This window comes from Bos taurus, chromosome X (genome assembly GCF_002263795.3).
Source record: "Bos taurus isolate L1 Dominette 01449 registration number 42190680 breed Hereford chromosome X, ARS-UCD2.0, whole genome shotgun sequence".
NCBI classification, from domain to species: Eukaryota; Metazoa; Chordata; class Mammalia; order Artiodactyla; family Bovidae; genus Bos; species Bos taurus.
This window is the reverse complement of record NC_037357.1, coordinates 98,107,776-98,130,553: the sequence shown is the minus strand read 5'-3', so window position 1 is coordinate 98,130,553 and position 22,778 is coordinate 98,107,776. Positions and strand designations below refer to the sequence as shown.

General features: G+C 39.7%; 1 long non-coding RNA gene and 2 other non-coding genes across 4 annotated transcripts in view; all 3 read right to left on the bottom strand.

Annotated features, from left to right (window-relative positions):
• Nucleotides 1-2,831: 2,831 nt before the first annotated feature.
• LOC132344329 (uncharacterized) overlaps nucleotides 2,832-22,778 on the bottom strand; it is a 111,658-nt gene continuing 91,711 nt past the window's right edge. For both annotated transcript variants that reach the window (XR_009493584.1, XR_009493583.1), the window contains 2 exons: nucleotides 4,621-4,663; nucleotides 2,832-3,253 (listed from right to left, as the gene is read on the bottom strand). This is a non-coding gene — a long non-coding RNA (uncharacterized lncRNA). The remainder of the gene's footprint in view (nucleotides 3,254-4,620; nucleotides 4,664-22,778) is intronic.
• On the bottom strand, nucleotides 3,830-3,939 carry MIR221 (microRNA mir-221). Its single transcript, NR_030881.1, has one exon. It is a non-coding gene; the product is annotated as a microRNA mir-221 (primary transcript).
• Nucleotides 4,524-4,633, bottom strand: MIR222 (microRNA mir-222). Its single transcript, NR_030882.1, has one exon. It is a non-coding gene; the product is annotated as a microRNA mir-222 (primary transcript).

The following is a 22,778-nucleotide window of genomic DNA, read 5'->3' as shown; positions in this document are numbered from 1 at the left end:
TGTATGTACATGTGTGTGTGTGTCTGTCTCCGTATCTGTTATGATCAAACAACTCCACTCACTATATATTTCAAATAATTTCCTACACAGATCCAGAAGGAGACATGTATTAGAATGTTTATTATACGTGTCTCTTTCCCTTCTGGTTTCCTCAGTGTGTGTGCCCAGCAGTGGGATTGCTGGACACAGCACTGTTTATAATAGCCAGGACATGGAAGCAACCTAGATGTCCATCAGCAGATGAATGGATAAGAAAGCTATGGTACATATACACAATGGAGTATTACTCAGCCATTAAAAAGAATACATTTGAATCAGTTCTAATGAGGTGGATGAAACTGGAGCCTATTATACAGAGTGAAGTAAGCCAGAAGGAAAAACACCAATACAGTATACTAACGCATATATATGGAATTTAGAAAGGTGGTAACAATAACCCTGTGTACAAGACAGCAAAAGAGACAGTGATGTATAGAACAGTCTTATGGACTCTGAGGGAGAGGGAGAGGGTGGGAAGATTTGGGAGAATAGCATTGAAACATGTAAAATATCATGTATGAAACGAGATGCCAGTCCAGGTTCAATGCACGAGACTGGATGCTTGGGGCTAGTGCACTGGGACGACCCAGAGGGATGGTATGGGGAGGGAGGAGGGAGGAGGGTTCAGGATGGGGAACACATGTATACCTGTGGTGGATTCATTTTAATATTTGGCAAAACTAATACAATTATGTAAAGTTTAAAAATAAAATAAAATTAAAAGAAAAAAAAAAGAATGTTTATTATAATGTTATTTGTGGTGACAAGAAATTGGTTCCCATTTGGGGTCCATTACTGGAAATGGTATAGATATGTGTTAGTTGCAACATCATAAGAGTGTTATACAGAATTAGAAGCAACAAATTAGACAGCAAAATGGACTGACCTTAAAAACATAGTGCTCAATTTAAAAAAGAAACAGAATGAGCTATAATTAGTACCACTCATGTAAATTAAAAATACCAGAATGCCAAAAAAGATATATTTTCAAGAATATATACAAATTAAATGATGTGTGTTAAACATAGTTAACTTTGGTTGGGGAGTGAAGGAAAATGGGAGTACAGGATGGTGATAAAAAGAATTTTTTTTAAAGCAAGAAAGAAAAAATGCAAATAGCCAGGATCAGATACCAACTTAACCAAATTATCAAAGTTACCATCACCACTAGTGGGACAAATTGGCATAACGTGCCTTCTGATATGGTGCACCAAGGACACGATGTCACTGGTGTAGTATTTCTGCCAAACACACGTAACTCCAATTGAAGCAGAAGGAACTATCAGAAAAATCCAAATTGAAGGCCCATCTACAAAATAACAGGCTTGTACTCTTCAAAAGTGGCAAAGCCATGAAAGACAAAAGGGAGGCTGAGCAAGTGTCCTGGCTTAAAGGAAACTAGAGACAGGACAACTAATCACGGCATCTTAGATTGGATCTTGAACCAGAAATAGGACAACGGTGAGACAAATTATGAAAGCTGAATAAGGTGTCTTTGATTATTTTATCATATTGATGTTATTTTACTGATTTCTATAACTGTAGTTACATGAGATATTAACACTTGGGAAATTGAAAAGGAGTATGTGAGTGTCTATATTTTTGAGATTTAATTTACATACCATAAAACTCATGCTTTTAAAGTATACAATTCAGTAGTCTTCAGTATATTTACAAAGTTGTGCAACCACTACTTGGACATGAATTCGAGAACAGTTTCATCACTCCAAAGATAAACCCTCTACCATTAGAAGTCACTCCCCACGCTCTTCTTCCCCTAGCCCCTGGAATCCATTCACCTACTGTCCATCTCTCTAAACTTGCCTATTCTAGAAATTTCATACAGTGGATTCATACAATATTCAGCTTGTTGTTTTTTTTTGAGGGGGGGTGTGCTTCTTTCACTTAGTGTAATGTTTTCAAATTTCACTCAATATTGTAGCAGCTATCAGTACTTCATTTCTCTTCTTGGTGAATAATATTCCATTGTATGGATAGATCACCTTTTGTTGATCCATTCATCAGTTGATGGGCATGTGGGTTATTCCCATCTTTTGGCTATTATGAATAGGAATAGTGCTGCCGTCAACGTGTATTTATGTAAGTATCTGTCTTCAATTCTGCGTATGTACCTAGGAGTGGACATGCTTGCTCATATGTATGGTGACTGTTTTAACTTTGAGGAACTGTGAAACTTTTCCAAAACAGTTGCACCATTTTAAATTCCCACAAGCACTGTCTTCACATTTTTTAGGCTTTCTTAAAGTGTGAAATTGTTTCAAAATGGAAAGTTAAAAATAATCATATAGTGGGTGCTATGCCTTCTCTAGGAAGAGCCAATATAGCAATGTCCATCCTTTCTTGGGTCCCAGAGTAAAAGCTGAGAAAAAATGAGAAAACAAGTTCTTGGTTATTTGCACTTTTATTCTTGCTTTGGGGATCAATTTGATACTGGTCCATCAAACTTGAGAAGGAAATGAAAACTTAACCATGTAACTAGGGAGTTCTTCTTCACAATAGGCTCCACTGTCAACATTGTCTTGTTTAAGGATAGTCAAAGGAACTCAGAACATCACAAGTATAAGGGTGAAGAGAGGAGAAAGAAAACTGTCTCTTTGACAATTATAATTTAATAAACATAATCATGTGTCCCAGAGACTTTTCTCACTCTTCAAAGGCTGTCAAGTAGCTCAAGTAGAATGACTTTCTCTTAGCAGGGCACAAAGACCAGTGACTTAGGTACAAAATAGACAATGGATTGGAAGTCAAAAGATACACACACATACACTATATTTTAAAAGCTCCAAGTCACTGACTTTATTTTTACTGATTCAGCACAGGGTGAAAAAAATACATTATATCATTACAATTGACTATTACATACAGACATTTATCTTTGTGTTCCTTATATTCATTTTCTGCTTTAAATCGGTTAACTTGTATTCATTTAAAATTCATATTTTCTTACTAAAAGTCTCCAGTTCATCTAACCAAGGGTTAAAATTTATATTCCTTTATTACTGAGAATTTAATGGTTTATCTATTTTTTAACACTGAGAGATTTAAATTTATTTACCAGGAACAGACAAACAAAACATAATGGGAAAAAGTTTTCCAGAAGCTATTTCCAACATTCTTTTCTTCTTTTTCTCCTGAAAACTGGTGGTTTATCTTTACAAGTTCTTTTTCATTCCATAAGAAAGCTGTTCTTCTTCTGGTTTCATAAGAGATGGTGAATAGTGGCAAAAAAACAAAAACAAAAACAAAATCCACTTTAGAGTTCACGTCAGGGAGCAAATGATGGGGTGGGATGTTGGGGCAGAGAGATACAGATTCTGGTGAGACTGAAAGTCATTCAAAAAAAATTATGGGGCTGTGGAAAAAGAACAGAAAGAAACTGGGCTCCTGTAGGTGGTCAAGAAGCCAAAACGAGGAGGAATGGTGAGGTAGCAGGGCAGAGTGATGAAGCCCATAAAGGCTATGCCTTCTGATAGTAAATAGGAATAGAAATCAAATAATACTACTAATAACATGTAGGTGACCAATCCTTGAGAGCTGAGGCAGAGAGAAGGAAGGGTAGCATTACACCTGGTCTCTGGTTCACTGAGCTTCCCAGGCTGATGTGTGCCCATCTTGGTGAAATCATAACAAAATCGTGTTTTGCTAAAACGATCAGCTTTCATGGGGTCCTTTCACTGCACTCTGTCCAATGATTAAGCCCAGTGGTTTATGCTGCCTGCAGAAGTTAATCCAAAACAGTATAGGTGAAGCATTGATGAAAACAGCCACGAAGAACGTGTTTCCAGGTAGCCTGAAACCCAGCAGACAATGTAGCTGTTGCTCAACAAACACAGAAATCTACATTGTATGCCAGGTTCATGCCCTAGACCTGGATGTTGGGCCTGTGAGACTTCCCACATATGATTTCAATAGAATTGCCTGCTGCATTCAAGATTTCTGGCATTTATCTTCTCTAACAAAGGGAAAAGACAACCACAAGTCACAAATGCTCTGCTGGGATATATCTACTACAGGTGAAACTTTCTTAAAATAAAATTACCATGTTATTTTGAGAATATCGTTTAAAAGTCGAGAGAGGAAATGGATGGATGGATGGATGGATGGATAAGCTAGATGGATAGGTAAGATAGGTAGTAGGTAGATGGATGATAGATAGATAGATTGATTTATAACCAAATGCTTGATAGTCTTGTGACCAAATGATGGAAGCACATGGGAGAGAGAGAAAAAAAGATCTGTAAACAATCTATGGATAAACTATCCAGATTCCTCCCCTTTGTGGTGTTGAATTTCAAAAGACATTATCATTCATGAAAGCTTGATGGTTCCCACACTCCAGCTAATAAGGGAAGACTTACCAGTCACCCCAGAACTTAACTCTGTGTGTATACGTATGTATAAATCAAGGTAAAGCTTTATTATTGAGGACTTCTCAATAATCTCACTCAGGACACAGTAACTGAAGGTAGAAGATGCCATCAGAGACCCAGTAGCCAGATGTAGCTACTGATTACAAAAGACAGGATCTACACTGGCTACTGAGCCATTGAGGGTACCTACACATTCCAGCAGCTAGATGATATGCAGCCTTCAGGGTGGGGCTCTGTGGAAGGAAAGAGAAGAGATCAGTTCTGGAAACTTATGTGGAAATGGTATCAGGAGGTTTCAATTGCATATTTTCTTTATTGGCAGTCTGACTGACACTAATTCCACGCATGCAATTTAACAGTCTCTAGATTTATTTACTTACTCAACATATATTGAGTGATATTGAGGAAAGTGCCAGATAGTCTCTTAGGTGTTAGAGAGTCAGCAACAAACAAAATACAAGATGAAACTCCCTGCCCTTTTAGAGCAGGCATGATTGCTTGGGAGAAAACTCTACACTTGATTATGTGGCACATTTTTGAAGTAAAATGTATATGTGTGTGTATGTAAATGTGAAATATTTACACATATAAAATGGAAAAAAATATATATGCATATATGAAAAACAAATGAATTAATAAACAAAAACTCAATCCACCATTTCATTGTGGCCTTGGAGAATTTTCATTTGCCTTACAGCACTTTAATATACCAATGATGCACATACATACAATAAATTACAGGAAAAATCATATCACTTCCTCTATTATAGGATGATAGTTATTTCCACCAAACACCTAAAACACCAATGAAAACTGCAAAGAAGATACGTTACAAAGTATTCAAAGGAGCAGCTCACTAGTATGTCAGTTCCCAGCTTTCCTCCCATAATGAAAGTTACTCAGTAGTGTCCAATTCTTTGTGACCCCATGGGCTGTAGCCAGGCTCCTCTGTCCATGGGATTTCCCAGGTAAGAATACTGGAGTGGGTAGCCATCCCCTTCTCCAGGGGATCTTCCCGACCCAGGGATTGAACCCAAGTCTCCTGCATTGCAGGCAGATTCTTAACCATCTGAGCCACCAGAGAAGCCCCTCCTCCAATAATACCATGTAGGTTTAAACAGTTAGAGGACAGGTGTCCTCCTCATTGATTTATTCATTCATTCATTCATTCACCCCAGAAATGCCTACTCATTAATTTCTTCCAGGCACTGAGGATGTGACACTGAACCAAGATCCTGCATTCATGGTACTGAGAGCTGAATATTTAGGGTCAGGAAGACAAAAAAGAAACTCAACAGGTATGGATGATCATTTCCATAAAGTAAAGCAACAGAGCGAAGAGGAATGTTCAGAAGGTAGTCACAGAAAACCTCATTGCGGGTATGACATTTGAGCACATTCTTGAAAGAAAACTGTGTACACACCTGCAGTGAGATAACATCACAGAGAGAGGCAAGATTCAGAACAAAAGCCCTAAAGTGGGAAGAAGCCTGGTGTCTTGGATAAGGTGTTCTTATATCAGCACATGACCACTGGTAGCCAATTATTATTTCCGACTTTTGGATTTTTATAGAAAGTAAATAACTACGCAACTTTGGTCCAAGTACACGTTTTAGAATCTAACCTTCTTATGAATTTAAAATGCTTTGGCTATCACTTGGAAAAGATTTAGGAAAGTTATCATCAACTGGAAAAAAGGCTATACTTAGAACTTTACATTAGTACAGTTTGAGTGGACATGCAGCTGGATGCAAATACTTATTGCCTAAACAAGGTAGCTTTAAAAAACGGAGAAGGCAATGGCACTCCACTCCAGTACTCTTGCCTGGAAAATCCCATGGACGGAGGAGCCTGGTAGGCTGCACTCCATGGGGTCGCTAAGAGTTGGACATGACTGAGCGACTTCACTTTAACTTTTCACTTTCATGCATTGGAGAAGGAAATGGCAACCCACTCCAGTGTTCTTGTCTGGAGAATCCCAGGGACAGGGGAGCCTGGTGGGCTGCAGTCTCTGGGGTCACACAGAGTCGGACACGACTGAAGTAACTCAGCAGCTTAGCAGCAAAAATGTTAGGCAACATTGTAAATCAACTCTACTCCAATATAAAATAAAAATAAAAAAATAAAAAATGTGTTAGGTATAAGATGACTGGTTTTCTGAGAGCTCTAAATATGTCAGTTTCAAGGGAATGATTTAACTATATAATCACAGATGTCTAATTTTAAGAGCGAACCCACTTGCCAAGTTATAATGATAGTGTTTCACCAGGTGGTTAGCTCTTAGGAAAGAAGGATGGAATTTATAAAGTGAAGTAGGTTTTTGTTTTGATTGTTTTGTTTTCTTTTTAAATAAATTAAAAACAACTCCATCTAATGAAGTATATTTTGTCATTACCTAAAAAGCCAGGGCATACATACCAAAGTAAGAAAAACAAATTGCTTGTACGAGTTTGGCTGAATCTTACCTTCAGTATAAAATAAAGCATTTATAGAACACACAAACTTACATTTCATAAACCACTAAAACTAAATGTTCATAACTATCTTTATGAATAAGAAGACTAACAATTAAAATGAGGCAAGTTTGGTTAGTTTTAGCACCAAAATTCAAAGGATTATCTTTTATAAATTTTGGTATATATTTAGATTAGAAGAATGGTATTTTTAATTCCTAAAGCTCACACTATTCTCCAAATCTTCCTAGGTCTAAAGAACTACAAAGTTAAGATAGTCTTTTCCCTCAACTTTTAAATTTATCTGGGTAATACAAAAAGGAAAAACTGTAGATAAAATTTTATGGTAGGCTACTCTATAGATTAGAAATGAAGTGAAGTGAAGTCACTCAGTTTGCGAACCCATGGTCTGCAGCCTGCCAGGCTCCTCTGTCCATGGAATTTTCCAGGCAAGAATACTCGAGTGGGTTGCCATTTCCTTATCCAGGGGATCTTCTCCCAACCCAGGGATCAAACCAGGATCTCCCACACTGAAGGCAGATGCTTTACTGTCTGAGCCACTAGGGAAGCTCTATAGATTAGTGTCAACTGCTAGCCAATAATACACATTTTAAAGATTATTAAAATACAGGGACTAGAATATATAAGGAATATACTATAGCATAGACTATCAACCAGTAATACATTTTATAAGTTTATGAATAAGTCAAACTAATAATGGCAAATTATACAATTCTATTATCTAAAATTAAGAAGACAACTAAACCCCAGGGACGAGTAACAGAACTATAACCAAGTTAGTCACTGTTCAAGTCCTATTCACAGTGCAAAAAAAATAAAACAAAGACAGTCATAAACAACAACCTATCCATCCTGGCTGAAGACCATTTATTGAGGTACACATAATGGGAAAGAGAGTTAAAAGGGAGGAAAAGACTTATTAAAAGTTAAGCCTGCCACCTGCTGTTGGAAAGCCTGCCTGGAACAGGGATAAAGACCATTTCTTGAAATGTTAACCTAGGATTTGAGACCAGGGGCAGCCTGTAAATCCAACCAAGAGGTAGACACCCACTGATGTTTAATGCCAAGCTGACATTCTCATCAAAGTTTCCCTGGAAATGAATGAAATGCTGCTTCATGGGTTATTCAATGAAAAGAAGAATAGACTTCCCTGTTTTTTGAGGGATTATCTGGATGATTCTACTTTGCCTCCCCAAAGTATCCTTAAGTTTACAAATTATAATTTGGGGAAAGAAATTTTGACCCCAAGCACTATATGTACAGGTAGTAAATGAAGAGGGATGAAGAATTTCATAGCACTGCTAGAATATTAGCTTTACCAAGTCAAAGACTGTAAAGTTTGGCTCTAAGTTTGGCGGGGACCAATCCTCATCCATGATTTTTCACATATTTTAGCACATGCACTAACAGCTTTCTGGAACTAAATAGGAAGATAGTCAATTCAGTTCAGTTCAGTTCAGTCGCTCTGTCGTGTCCGACTCTTTGTGACCCCATGAATCGCAGCACACCAGGCCTCCCTGTCCATCATCATCTCCCAGAGTTCACTCAAACTCATGTCCATTGAGTCAGTGATGCCATCCAGCCATCTCATCCTCTGTTGTCCCCTTTTCCTCCTGCCTCAATCCCTCCTAGCATCAGAGTCTTTTCCAATGAGTCAACTCCTTGCATGAGGTGGCCAAAGTATTGGAGTTTCAGCTTTAGCATCATTCCTTCCAAAGAACACCCAGAGCTGATCTCCTTTAGAATGGACTGGTTGGATCTCCTTGCACTCCAAGGGACTCTCAAGAGTCTTCTCCAACACCACAGTTCAAAAGCATCAATTCTTTGGCGCTCAGCTTTCTTCACAGTCCAACTCTCGCATCCATACATGACCACTGGAAAAACCATAGCCTTGACTAGACGGACCTTTGTTGGCAAAGTAATGTCTCTGCTTTTGAATATGCTATCTAGGTTGGTCATAACTTTCCTTCCAAGGAGTAAGCGTCTTTTAATTTCATGGCTGCAGTCACCATCTGCAGTGATTTTGGAGCCCAGAAAGATAAAGTCCGCCATGGTTTCCACATTTCCCCGTCTATTTCCCATGAAGTGATGGGACCAGATGCCATGATCTTCGTTTTCTGAATGTTGAGCTTTAAGGCCAACTTTTTCACTCTCCTCTTTCACTTTCATTACCATGAGATCTACTCCAAGGGAGGCAATTTTTGTTTACTTTTGAAGTAAATTCTGTTCGAGTAACATACTGGAGTGTGCTTTGTCACTCGAACAGAGTTACTTGAACAGAGTTTACTTCAAAAGTAAACAAAAATTGCCTCCCATGGAGTAGATCCCATGGTAAGTGTTCTTACCACACATACATTTAAAAAAGATAGAAGAAAGCTATGTTAGGTGTTAGATACTTCTCTTACCTGGATTGTGGTGATGGTAATGGGTGTTTGCATATGTAAACTCACCAAGCTGCATGCATTACGTATGTGTGGTTCTCTGTATATCAATGAAGCTGTTTACAAAAAACAAACAAACTGCCTCCCACATGGTTAAGAACAAAAAGTCAAATTAACTCTAACTGTAACCCAGGAAAGAAAGGCACAGGGTGAAACTACGCCTGAGGAAAATCCCAACCTTTTAAATACAGGTGTCTAATTAAAGTATGTTTTTGTGAACTCGAATTCCTTTTGTGTTACATTTGAGGACTGAAGCCAGGGTCTCACCATAACCAGCACATGGTTGCAGCCCGTCCAAGTCTTGCATACCTGAGGTCTTGTGACTACACTGACCAAAAACATTTAGACCAGCTGATGGTCACTTGATTTTCATATCTCTTATTTAGTAAATTGCTCAGCAAGTCAACTTGGCAATTGCAGTGAACATTTTCTGATGTTCCTGCTCAAGACATAAAAAAATTCCCTGCCAGATAATTCTAGTCTGAACAGGCCTGTTTTGGCACGAGATCCTAAAATAAGCTTCTAAAGACGAAACCACTCACAGCCCATACAGACTCAGACGAGTTTTTTAAAAATAATATTTAGCAATTAGGCACATGCCTTTAATCCTTCTCAACGAAAACCAAATTCTTTTAAACAACCATTCGATGAAAACATGAATCATTTTACTCATTAGAAGCACTCAGATGAAAAGAATAGTTTTCACCAAAGTAACTGCCTTTTTAAGGATAAGTTCCAGAAATTAATTGCTCTAAAGCCATGTGCAAATATCTCTCTCTTTGTCACTCTCCCTCTCTTTGAAAGAAACTTCTAAATTCTCTTCATACAATTGTTGGTGGGGTGCAATAATGGTCAGGAATTCTTATCGCTGAAAAAAAAGGAAGTTAAATAATTTGCACCCTATCAATGGTAAGTTAAAAAAAACAGTATCGAAGTAAGGTGACTGTTTTCTGAACCTGTAAATAATAGAGAAAAGTTCTCTTGTTTTTCAGAATCCCTGACATAGACTTTTAATCATAATTAACCCATCACTATTCTATACCATTACTGAGTCTTCCTAAATTGGCCCTCATTTCTAAGCCTTGTGCTATTTTATAAAGGCATCAACATCACATATACCTAATAATTCATTTATAATCAAATCTCCACCAAGCCTCTGCTTTCACCATTATACAGAACTCCTTTTGCCACGGAAGTTCTCATGGCACAAAATTCTTCATTTGGTCTTCCTTGACTATTCCCATCAAGTTTCACTCAGTTCAGATGGAGTAAGGAGAAGCAAATCCTTGACCTCTGCATACTGCTTGCCTAGCTCCTCTTCTCCCTCTGCTGGGCCCAGCTCAAAGAGATTCTCGAAGAGTCTAGAAGAATTCTAAAAGGCTTTCCTGGAGTCTTCTGCAAAGTTAGCTACATGTTACTCAGGGCCAGCTCCCTCATCACTCAGTCTGTGTCTCAGACAGAAACACAAGCCAAATGGTTCCTTATTTATTTAGAAATATGTTTCCTCATTAGAATATGAGTTCTATGAGGGTAATACTTCTGAGATTCTGAAGTATTAGCAGATGCACTGGATTATAGTCATCTTTCAATAAATATTTGTCAAATAAAGAAATCCGAGTGAAACGTCTGGCACCTGTACTGATGCGATTCAAAAAACAAAATAATCAAAAAACAAAGGGAGACCATCTTCATTTCAGGAAAACTCTTCTATTTCTTTATCCTTTAAACACCATTCACTTCCTAGCTTAGTTTTATGGTACTTTTCTATATTATTTGTGGGTGCCTATAGGATCTAGCTCTTTGTAAAGGAGGATATTTTCTGGAGAGAAGTGTGAACTAGTGAAGGGTGTGCCTCAAGGTGCATGTTTCTATACAATCCCTTGTGTTTGTGTTAGTTGCTCAGTTGGGTCTGACTCCTGTAACCCTGGACAGGGTCCTCTGTCCATGGAATTCTCCAGGCAAGAATACTGGCGTGGGTTGCCATTCCCTTCTCCAGAGGATCTTCCCCACCCAGGGACCAAACCCAGGTCTCCTGTATTGCAGGCAGATTGTTTACCATCTGAGCCACCAGAGAAGCCACAACCTCTTGTAGCACAAGAATAACCTTGTAGCACAGAAGAGTCTTTGGGGCTCAGGAATGCTATTCTGTCTTCATTCCATAGGACAAGCAAACTCTGATGAAATGGAAAAATTGAGACAATTGAATAGGTAATGGCAGAGGATGGGAGAAGATTATAGAAGGAAGAACAAAGGGAACATCCAGAGGTTGCAATTTCTTTTGCTTGTGATGGCTATGAAATGAAGTATACTGTTAGCAAATGAAGCCTCTTTCAAAAATCATACATGTCTATCAGCAGCTAACACTGAGCTTCGATTATTATGAGGTGCATGGTGGCACATTGATTTTTAAAATTATGTGGTTTGTATAAATGGTTCATACCACAAAGGAAGAGAAGGGGAGACAGATAAGTGTGAAGATGTGGAAGGGCTAATACAAATGATTAGAAAATGGTGGAGTGCAACTAGAGATTATCATGCTAAGTGAAGTCAGTCAGAAAAAGACAAAAACCATATGGTATCATTTATATGTGGAATCTAAAATATGACACAAATGAACCCATCTATGAAACAGAAATAGACTCACAGACATAGAGAACAGGGGGAGAGGGGAACGGAGAGACTGGGAGTTTGGGGTTAGCAGATGCAAACTACTATACATAGAATGCATAAACAACAAGGTCCTACTGTGTAGCACAGGGAACTATACTCAGTATCCTGAGATAAACCATAATGGAAAGGAGTATTAAAAAGAATGTATATATGTATAACTGAGTCCCCTTGCTGTACAGCAGAAATTAACACAACACTATAAATCAGTTATACTTCAATTAGAAAAAATAAATTAAAAAATATTTTTAAAAATCCAATGTGTTGACCAAAAAAAGAAAGAAAGAAAATAGTGAAAGACTAAATGTAGCATATATCACACTGATACTATCTAATGACCAAGCAGCTTACAACACCCAGGAGACATTCAGCAAAAAAGAACAGGATGAAAATGTGAATGCTACTTGTGCAACAAAGAGAAAATGGGAACGTGCAGATTTATAAAGACTGCTTTGATATGTGTTAAATAAAGGAAAAGGGAGTAATTGGTTATTTTCAAGCTTCTAGAGAAGGGAAGAAAGACAGCTGTATAAAGTCCAAACCTACACTTCAAGTATTTGCTCAGAGTGGTCACCACCCAGTATGACCAGTTTCTCCAACTGGTGGTTAGGAAACCAAAAGTGCTTCAGTGGTAATAATTCAGTACAAACAAAGGGCCTATAGAAGTCTTGCTGAAAACATTTTTTCTCCCCCATTCTTCTCTTCTTATCAGTTGATGCTCCATGAAGGGTTTTTGTCAGGGCCTTTGACAGTATTGTAGAGCAAATGAAGGTGTTCAGAGAAACACTGTCGATCTAATTAAAAGTCAGATCAAAAAAATAACAGAGGAAAATATCAACAGATCAAGCTCTCAGATTACAATTGGAGTTGGATTTTTGAGATGGTCACAGAAATAGTCTGGAGCGGAAGAAGGCAAAGGGATACCAAAGAAGGAGGGCCACTGAGAGGAAACAGACATAGAGGAAAGATGTAGGTCAATACAGCTAAAAGATGGGTAAAGGAGAAGCCCAACACTGACCTACAACACTGAGACACCAGTCAATGGGACAACAGCTTCATAGGCGTCCTTGATGAACTAGGTAGAAGAGGAAGTTTATTAGATGGAGAAAACCGGAAGGATTCAGGAGGAGTGACTCTCAGGCGTTTTTCTTTTTTTTTTTTAAAAAAAAAACAGAAAAGAAAAGGTGAGCATCTGGAGTCCAAGAGAAAGGGAAGATTATTTATAGGCCTGGGCAAAGTCAAGCAATGACGGAAGGAAGTCTTTCTTCCTGTGTCGGGTGGAGAGAGCAACAGTGGCAAACTTTACCGCTAGGTTGAAAGGGGAAATAACAGAAACAAAACTACTGTTTATATTGATGGTAAGTAACGCAGGGGGAATCTGGTTCCTTTTTCTATGAGTGGAGAAAGAGACCAGGAGAGGTACTTAGCACTGAAGGGTAGTACAGCTTTGAAAGGACTGCTCAAAGAGGACAAGAGAACGTGTGTATGTTGTGGGGTACCGGGGACATGGTAATCTGGGTAAGTATAGGTGGCGATGTGCTATAGAAGTCATTTTCAGTCAAAAAGGAATAGCAAAGGCCTCTCATTTAGAGAAGAGGTCGGGTAAAAGGAGCTCAGAAATGAAGGGAAACCCTTGAGGTCTAATGAGAACACACTAGATGCAACATGGCAATTCTAAAAGAGTGGTCAACCTCAGAGTCCGATGAGCAATCCAAACCACAAGCCCAAGCTTTCCTGGAGTATCTAGCCTGTAGCTACATACCCTGTGGACACGTTGTTGTTGTTGTTGTTTAGTCACTAAGTTGTGTCCACCTATTTTGTGACCCCATGGACTGTAGCCCACCAAGCTCCTCTGTCCCTGGGATTCTCCAGACAAGAATACTGGAGTGGGTTGCCATTCCCTTCTCCAGGGGATTTTCCTGACCCAGGGATCGAACCCTCATCTCCTGCATTGCAGGCAGATTCTTTACCACTGAGCCACCTGAGAAGCACCACATACATACTACAAGCCAGAAATGACCCCATTTACTTGTTCCCTTTCCTGACTCCATGTCTCTAGCCCCATGTTCGTTCTCCTGCCTCCCATTACTTGCTGGTAGGCCATAGCATTGAACTCATTCAAATTTCTCGCTGAAAATTGCTATTCATTCTGACACTCTCTTTAAGTCCTAGTCTGATTATTGAACTTTCTATAGTCTGGGGAACAAACTGTAAAAGAACACATCCATATCACGAAAATCTTTTTCATGCTGATAATTAAACTCATCCTACTACTGGGAACACTAAAAGTTAATGCAAACCCTATGCTGATAGAAGAGAATTGTTAGGTACATACATCACCACTTTTCTTTCATGTCTGTTCCTATGGAAGCCAGGATGGGCCACGGAATTAGGGATGGAATAAATGGAGAGACTTAAAAGGGCAGAATCTAGAGGATTTGGTGAAAAAAATTAGAACAAAAAAGGTATTTCCTGGATTGAGTTTCATTATTAGACGAAACCTTACAGTCTTTGTGTGCTCTTTTATCTCCAGTTTTTCTAAGGTTAAATGAACCTCAATGAATTTTAAAATCATGAATAGAAAATTGAGAAACTAGAATTCTCGAGACTCAGTCAAGAAAACATGTCTATGTTTTGTTTTAGATATGCCAGTAGGGACAGTCAGAAAACTCTTAAGAAAATTGTCATTTTACCAATATATCAAATAACAGGTTACAAAACAGCATTACTCAAAGTGTGTTCTTTGGAGTATTAAACCAAGAGATGATTCACAAAAACCCCCAGAGTTCTTGGAATCAGATTTGGGAAATGTTGATGTACCATATGCCCCTTCTTGAAGTTTCGATACTAACATGAAAGGTTCTAAAAAGTCCTACCAGAAAGGAACCTATTTAATGTTGTTCAACCCAGTTTTCCTGAACTTATTGGACCACAGAATTTTTTTCCCAATCTCCTGAAAATCTGTTTTGTGAAATGCCATCCAAGACAGTACTAAAGCCTATATTGGTTGCCTCACAGTTTATTACTGGCTTCCCCAGAGGCTCAGCAGTAAAGAATCTGCCTACAATGCAGGAGACGTGGGTTCAATCCTTGGGTTGGGAAGATACCTGGAGGAGGGTATAGCACCCACCCCAGTATTCTTGCCTGGGAAATCCCATGGGCAGAGAACCTAGTGGGCTACGGAACATGGTGTTGCAAAGAGTCAGACATGACTGAAGCGACTGAGCACGCATGCACACAATTTATCACTTACTCTGGGGAGAAGTCTGTCAAGAATTGTGCCAAGGCAGCTGCTCCTAAACCAGGAATATGAAAACGAAGAGGGATACTGAAGAGAGAGGGCCACTGAAAGTGACAGAGAGCAAGGAGAGATGTCAGTCAACACAAACAAGGGGAAAGGGGGTACCAGGCATGTGCCAACCTTCCTGGCTAAGTAAACCCTCATGTGCTGTACTTAGTCACTCAGTCGTGTCCAACTCTTTGTGACCCCATGGACTGTAGCCTGCCTGCCTTTAGCTCTGTATTGTCTCCTTTCAAAGATACCAGATTCTGTGGCTGGGACAAAAAGAATGCTTTTTGAGACCTTGGAAAGAAGAATTTAAAATTAAAGTAATCCAGTGTACCAGATTTCATTTATTATGAAACATGGCAATCTGGATGGAAGGCATGGTGCAAATAAAGGAATTAAGCTCTTGTGTTTCCCTGATAGTTTTACAAAGCCACTTGCTCAGTACTGTGCCCTCAGTAATCAGGCCAGATGAAGGCAATCACGTAGTAAACGTCAACACCCGCTGTGTGTACAGTACTGTCTGACTATCACAGCTCTTTCACATCTGAGTCTTTGACTCTTAGAACAACCTTGTGAGGCCAGTGACTGTGTTATTATCTATTTATAGATAGGGAAACAGGATTAGATGGGATCACAGCCATGAACACCTCATATACAAATAGATGGGACTCTCCTAACTGCCTGACAAATTGATGAGCAAAAAGTCCTGGCCAAATACTCAAAGACATGAGTTTGGGGAAGCAGCAAAGTGCCATGGGGAGAATGGTGACCTCGGCCTAAGAAGATGGGGGCTCTGTGATCCAGGTAAACAGCTTGGCTTCATTGGGTCTCAGTATGCCTCCCAAGCAAATGGGGATAATACTTATCCTACCTATAATGGGATCATTGAGATGACCCCAAAAAATGAAATTTATGAAAGTACTTTACAGATTTTCATGCATGATGCAGATAGAAGAGATTTTATGTCTCTCACAAAGGTAGAATACGAAGGTAGCACTTTCCTGTCTTCACAATCTGTACCCTGCTTCCGATGCTTTAGCCCTCATCATAAAGTGAGTGCTACAGTACTTGTGTTTAAGTCCAAATGCTGATAAACCAAACATGCAGCTGTCCCCACAGGGCTGGACCAGATACCTTCTGAACCACTTATTTCAATACCTTGTAAACAGGAGGAACTAAAGCGATGGCAACTATTATGTTCACAGTTTAACTTTGGTTTCTCATCTGTACTAAAAGGTTATATTTCTATACCCAAATCATTAAAACTTCATCAGTTTTTTTTTCCTCCTAAGAGATGCCAAGTTTTTATTTTACCAAGTAGGGGGCATCTTTAAATCCCTCCATAAAGATTGCTCTTTTTAATTGAGGAAGAATTAGCACACAATAAACTGCTCATATTTAAAGCATACAATTTGATAAGTTTTGGCATATATCTACACTCATGAAATGATCTCCACCATCAAGAGACTGAAATTATCCACCAGCCTCAAAGTTTCTTTGTGTCCTTTTGTAATTACTCCCACTTGCCCCCACCAACTCCCCCACTCCAAGCAACTACTGATCTGTGTTGTCATTAGAGATTGCTTTGCACGTTCTAGAATTTTATATACATGGAATTATGCAGTATGTACTTCCTTGGGGGCTCTGCTTGTCTCATTTCTCATTCTACTTTTCTCAAGTGAGGTCATTTGTGTTGTTCACTATATCAATAGCTCACTTCTTTCATTATTGAGTATAATCTACCATACAGATATACCACAATTGGTTGATCCATTCATCTGCTGGTGTATGTTAGGGTTGTTTCCAGTTTTAGCCATTATTTATAAAACTGCTGTAAACATTCATGTGCAAGTCTTCATGGAGATATATTCTTTATTTTTTCTATGAGTGGAATATCTGGATGGAATGGTAGGTGTATGTTTAACCTTTTAAGAAATTATCAAACTGTCTTCTAAGACTTTTACACATTTTTACATTTTGACCTACATGTATTATAAGGATTCTAGATCCTCCAAAACCTTGCCAACACTCGGTATGATCAGCCTTTTTAACTGCAGCCATTCAAACAGGTGTGTAGCATCTCATTTTCTTCATTTGCAAGTTCCTAATGACTAATGCTGAAACTCCAATACTTTGGCCACCTAATTCGAAGAGCTGACTCATTTGAAAAGACCCTGATGTTGTGAAAGGCGGGAGGAGAAGGGGATGACAGAGGATGAGATGGTTGGATGGCATCACCGGCTCAATGGACATGAGTTTGGGTAAACTCCGGGAGTTGGTGATGGACAGGGAGGCCTGGCGTGCTGCGGTTCATGCAGTTGCAAAGAGTTGGACATGACTGAGTGATTGAACTGAACTGAACTGAATGACTAATGCAACATTTCATGCAATGACTAATGAACTAATGACTAATAAATATTTCATGCAAAGATGGGCTCAATAAAGGACAGAAATGATATGGACCTAACAGAAACAGAAGATATTAAGAGAGGTGGCAAGAATACACAGAAGAACTGTACAAAAAAGATCTTCATGACCCAGATAATCACGATGGTGTGATCACTCACCTAGAGCCAGACATCCTGGAATATGAAGTCAAGTGGGCCTTAGGAAGCATCACTACGAACAAAGCTAGTGGAGGTGATGGAATTCCAGTTGCGCTATTTCAAATCCTAAAAGATGATGCTGTGAAAGTGCTGCACTCAATATGCCAGCAAATTTGGAAAACTCAGCAGTGGCCACAGGACTGGAAAAGGTCCGTTTTCATTCCAATCCCAAAGAAAGGCAATGCCAAGGAATGTTCAAACTACTGCACAATTGCACTCATCTCACACGCTAGTAAAGTAATGCTCAAAATTCTCCAAGCCAGGTTTCAGCAATACGTGAACCATGAACTTCCAGATGTTCAAGCTGGTTTTAGAAAAGGCAGAGGAACCAGAGATCAAATTGCCAACATCTGCTGGATCATCAAAAAAGCAAGAGAGTTCCAGAAAAACATCTCTTTCAGCTTTATTGACTATGCCAAAGCCTCTGACTGTGTGGATCACAATAAACTGTGGAAAATTTTGAAAGAGATGCAACTATCAGACCACCTGACCTGCCTCTTGAGAAACCTGTATGCAGGTCAAGAAGCAACAGAACTGGACATGGAACAACAGACTGGTTCCAAACAGGAAAAGGAATATGTCAAGGCTGTATATTGTCACCCTGCTTCTTTAACTTCTATGCAGAGTACATCATGAGAAACGCTGGGCTGGAGGAAGCACAAGCTGGAATCAAGATTGCAGGGAGAAATATCAGTAACTTCAGATATGCAGATGACACCACCCTTATGGCAGAAAGTGAAGAACTAAAGAGCTTCTTGATGAAAGTGAAAGAGGAGAGTGAAAAAGTTGGCTTAAAGCTCAACATTCAGAAAACTAAGATCATGGCATCCGGCCCCATCACTTCATGGCAAATAGATGGGGAAACAGTGGAAACAGTGGCTGACTTTATTTCTTTGGGCTCCAAAATCACTGCAGATGGTGACTGCAGCCATGAAATTAAAATAAAGACGCTTACTCCTTGGAAGGAAAGTTATGACCAACCTCGACAGCATATTAAAAAGAAGACATTACTTTGTCAACAAAGGTCCGTCTAGTCAAGGGTGTGGTTTTTCCAGTAGTCATGTTGGATATTAAGTGTTGGACTATAAAGAAAGCTGAACGCCGAAGAACTGATGCTTTTGAACTATGGTGTTGGAGAAGACTCTTGAGAGTCCCATGGACTGCAAGGAGATCCAACCAGTCCATCCTAAAGGAGATCAGTCCTGGGTGTTCAGTGGAGGGACTGATGTTGAAGCTGAAACTCCAATAATTTGGCCACCTGATGCAAAGAGCTGACTCATTGGAAAAGACCTTGATGCTAGGAAAGATTGAGGGCAGGAGGAGAAGGGGACATCAGAGGATGAGATGGTTGGATGGCATCACCGACTCAATGGACATGAGTTTGGGTAAACTCCCTGAGTTGGTGATGGACAGGGAGGCCTGGCGTGCTGTGGTTCATGGGGCTGCAAAGAGTCGGACAGGACTGAGCAACTGAACCGAACAACTGAATGACTAATGCATGCAGGTAGCATGGCCGAACAGTCTAAAGTGCTGGATTTAGGCTCCAGTCTCTTCGGAGGTTATTTTTTGGGGCTTCCCTCGTGGCTCAGTTGGTAAAGAATCTGCCTTCAATATGGGAGACCAGGGTTCAATCACTGGGTTGGGAAGATCCCCTGGAGGAGGGCATGGCAACCCACTCCAGTATTCTTGTCTGGAGACCCCCCATGGACAGAGGAGCCTTGGTGGACTACAGTCCATGGGGTTGCTAACAGTCAGACATGACTGAGTGACTAAGCACAGCACAGTGACTAATGATGCTGAACGTCTTTTCATGTGTTATTTGTCATTTTTGTATCTTCTTTAGTGAAGTGTTTGTTCGAGCCATTTGCCCATTTTTTCTATGTTGTTTGTTTCCTTATTATTAAAAACTCCAGTTTTTTTTTTTTTTTTTTTACAGTTGGTACAAGATTGGTAACTAAGAATTCAATCAAAATTTTACATAGTTCATGGGTACCCAAGAGAGTAAAAACTTCACAATGATTACTTCCTAAAGCCTATGCTGAAGTAAAACATTCTGTAAATGTTAGGGCAAACTTGAAATTCTTCTAAAGCTTGAAAAGAACTTAATTATTCTTTTAATCAGTATTGCTGCTAAGTCTACACAGGTTTAACTTAGTAAAAAAAAAAAAATTGCATTTCCATGTACTCTACTAGTACCCAAACCATCTTAGTTCTTCCTTCATACATGAGCTGAAAATCACCAAATTTTGTCTTGAAGCCATATTTCATACTTTGTACTAATTATGTTCTAATATCATAAGATTCTACTTTTCAGAAATAATGTTTTTACGTCAAATGTGTGCCTACATTCAAAAAGTGACAAAGACCAAAACCTCTGTCACACTATGCCAGCAGCCACAGCTAAAATGTAATTTGCAAGCATGAAGATGAATTCTCCTTTAAGGTCTGTAGAACAGGCTAGATGTGAGGGCTGCTACGGGCTTTCCTTTGAGGAAAAGCAAGCCCAGTTCTGCTGTGCAGGGCATCGGTTCGCAGCTCAATTGTTACAGTTGATGTGGGTTTCCTTTTAGATGCCTGGAAAATGACTCTGCTGACCACATCCACATTCTGAAATACTTTTTGAGAACTTGTAACCAAACTGCAGGAACTGACTCATTTTGCAGTGCCCAGCTACCACACAATCGTACCAGAATAGACTCCAGTCAAAAGCAGAAATAGGGAGGTCTCAGAACACAGGCAACCAATTGTCTCTTTACTGGGGGGAGAGAGGGGGAAATCCCAGGGCACATGGGATGAAATGGCTCAAGCCCTAGGAGACCATCAAGATGGCCTGAGGAGAAAGACTAAACAAAACTTATGACTTCGTGGGCAATATAGGTGTTACCCTCAAAGCTTAAAGTCAGAGGCTGGTGAAAAAAGGACCTGAATGTCTAGCTCTCTATAGTGCACCTAGAAAGTAGATTCAGTTAAGAGAGATATGTGCGGGAGAATATGCAGGAAGATAGTGTCTTGAATGCCCATTCTGGAATTCCTTGCTCAGGAAGTTAGGAGCCTGCCCCTCGTCTCTAAGTAGATGAGCAGGAATGGAATCCTAGCAGGGACGCCAGAAAGAAATCAGGCCAGGGCCCAAGGACACCAGCGCTTAGGACCAGAGATTTGCTGGTACTCTAAGGTTCCCCTCCATCCTTCGTTATTTATTTCTACTTCTTTCTCTCTCAGCTCCCAATGTGGTCCATCCAGCTGGGTCAGCTTCCTCGTGATCTGCGAATTCTCACTCCCTCTCTCACTGGAGTTCCTACTTAAGGGTCAGGATGGAAAGGAGCACACTAGGCCCTCTTCCACAAAACACTCTATGTTCCCAAATTACTGACTTCTCCTCCCCACAAGGGAAACTGTTATTCTCTCAGTCAGTTTAAGCCAGAGGCAGTAAGGAAATCCAGTCCAGTTGAACTAAACTATAAATGACAGTAACTCTTTCCTGCAGGTGGGTCCTTGGCTACAAGAATACGAATGATAACCTAGACGCATAACTAACTAGTAGGGCTAGGGGATAAAATTTAGATGTGAAATCTTAGGTGCTGTAAAGTAAGATAAACCTGGACAATACCTCCAAATAGCTACCAAGTGCATCTGCTAAGCCCTGGGAGTTATCAGGCCTGGTGACATGGTCCAGTGTTGATAAGGCGACCTCTATACATACTTAATGTCTCATCTCACTTCACGCCTCTTAACATATACAGTCCCAGAAAACAGAAATTGTGTCTACCTTATGCGAAAGGTAGAACTTTAGTATCAGATGATGAAAATAAAAGAATGACAAGGGGATGCAACTCATTTACAGCAGTCAACACTGTTTTAAAGAAACTACAAGTGTTTTTAACACAAATTTAAAGAAAAAAATGTAGACAGAATCCCCTTCTTCTCAACTGGTCAACTGGTATGATTTTCCCACAATCCCTTTCTGTCTCCAATTGTAAAATGAACACGTGGGACATGACTTTTTAACCTACATCAAACGGTAAATTTTCATATAGATTTCTAAGAGGTAAACTATCAACTGGTTGAACTGAAAACTAGGAGCTATATAAATCACTTTGAAGGTAGAATTCATTAAAAACCACACAGTTCAAAAGTCTAAACTATTTATCACTGAGTGAAAAATCAGCAAAGATAGGTCCCTTGGAAAAGTGAGTTTGGGCTAAGTGTAAATGGAATTGAAACATCTCACTGCTAGAAAACTGAGTACTCCATGCCTCTGAGGAATAGATGCGACAGGAAAAAATTACCCACTTTTGTATCTTTAGCTGGTAAGAGGTTGATAGCTCAACTTTATCTTTCTTTACCAAGGTTTTCATATCATCATAACTTAAATGACAAAAGTAGCATTTCCCAAAAGAGTGTCCTACACAACTTCTACACACTCTGGTTATGAGGCACAATGGGCTAGACTCTCCAGGATCTTTACAGAAGTCACCTGTCCCTTTGGAACACCATCTTCCCTCTCTTCAGTTACCATTTCCTATCTTCTAGCTTCCCAAGTGGCTCAGTGGTAAAGAATCCACCTGCCAAGCAGGAGACGTGGGTTCAATTCCTGGGTCAGAAAGATCCCCTGGGGAAGGGAATGGCAACCGACTCCAGTATTCTTGCCTGGGAAACTCATGGACAGAGGAGCCTGGTGGGCTACCGTCCATGGGGTCGCAGAGTCAGACACGACTCAGGAACTAAACAAGAAGAACAACTTTCTCGCAGCTTCTTACTACAGCCAACGGGGCCCTACATGATCTGTAACTTACTACCTCCTGCTCCTCATCTACTACTTTCCCCCTTGCTTGCTGCTCCACACTGACCTCTTTATTGTCCTTTGAACACAC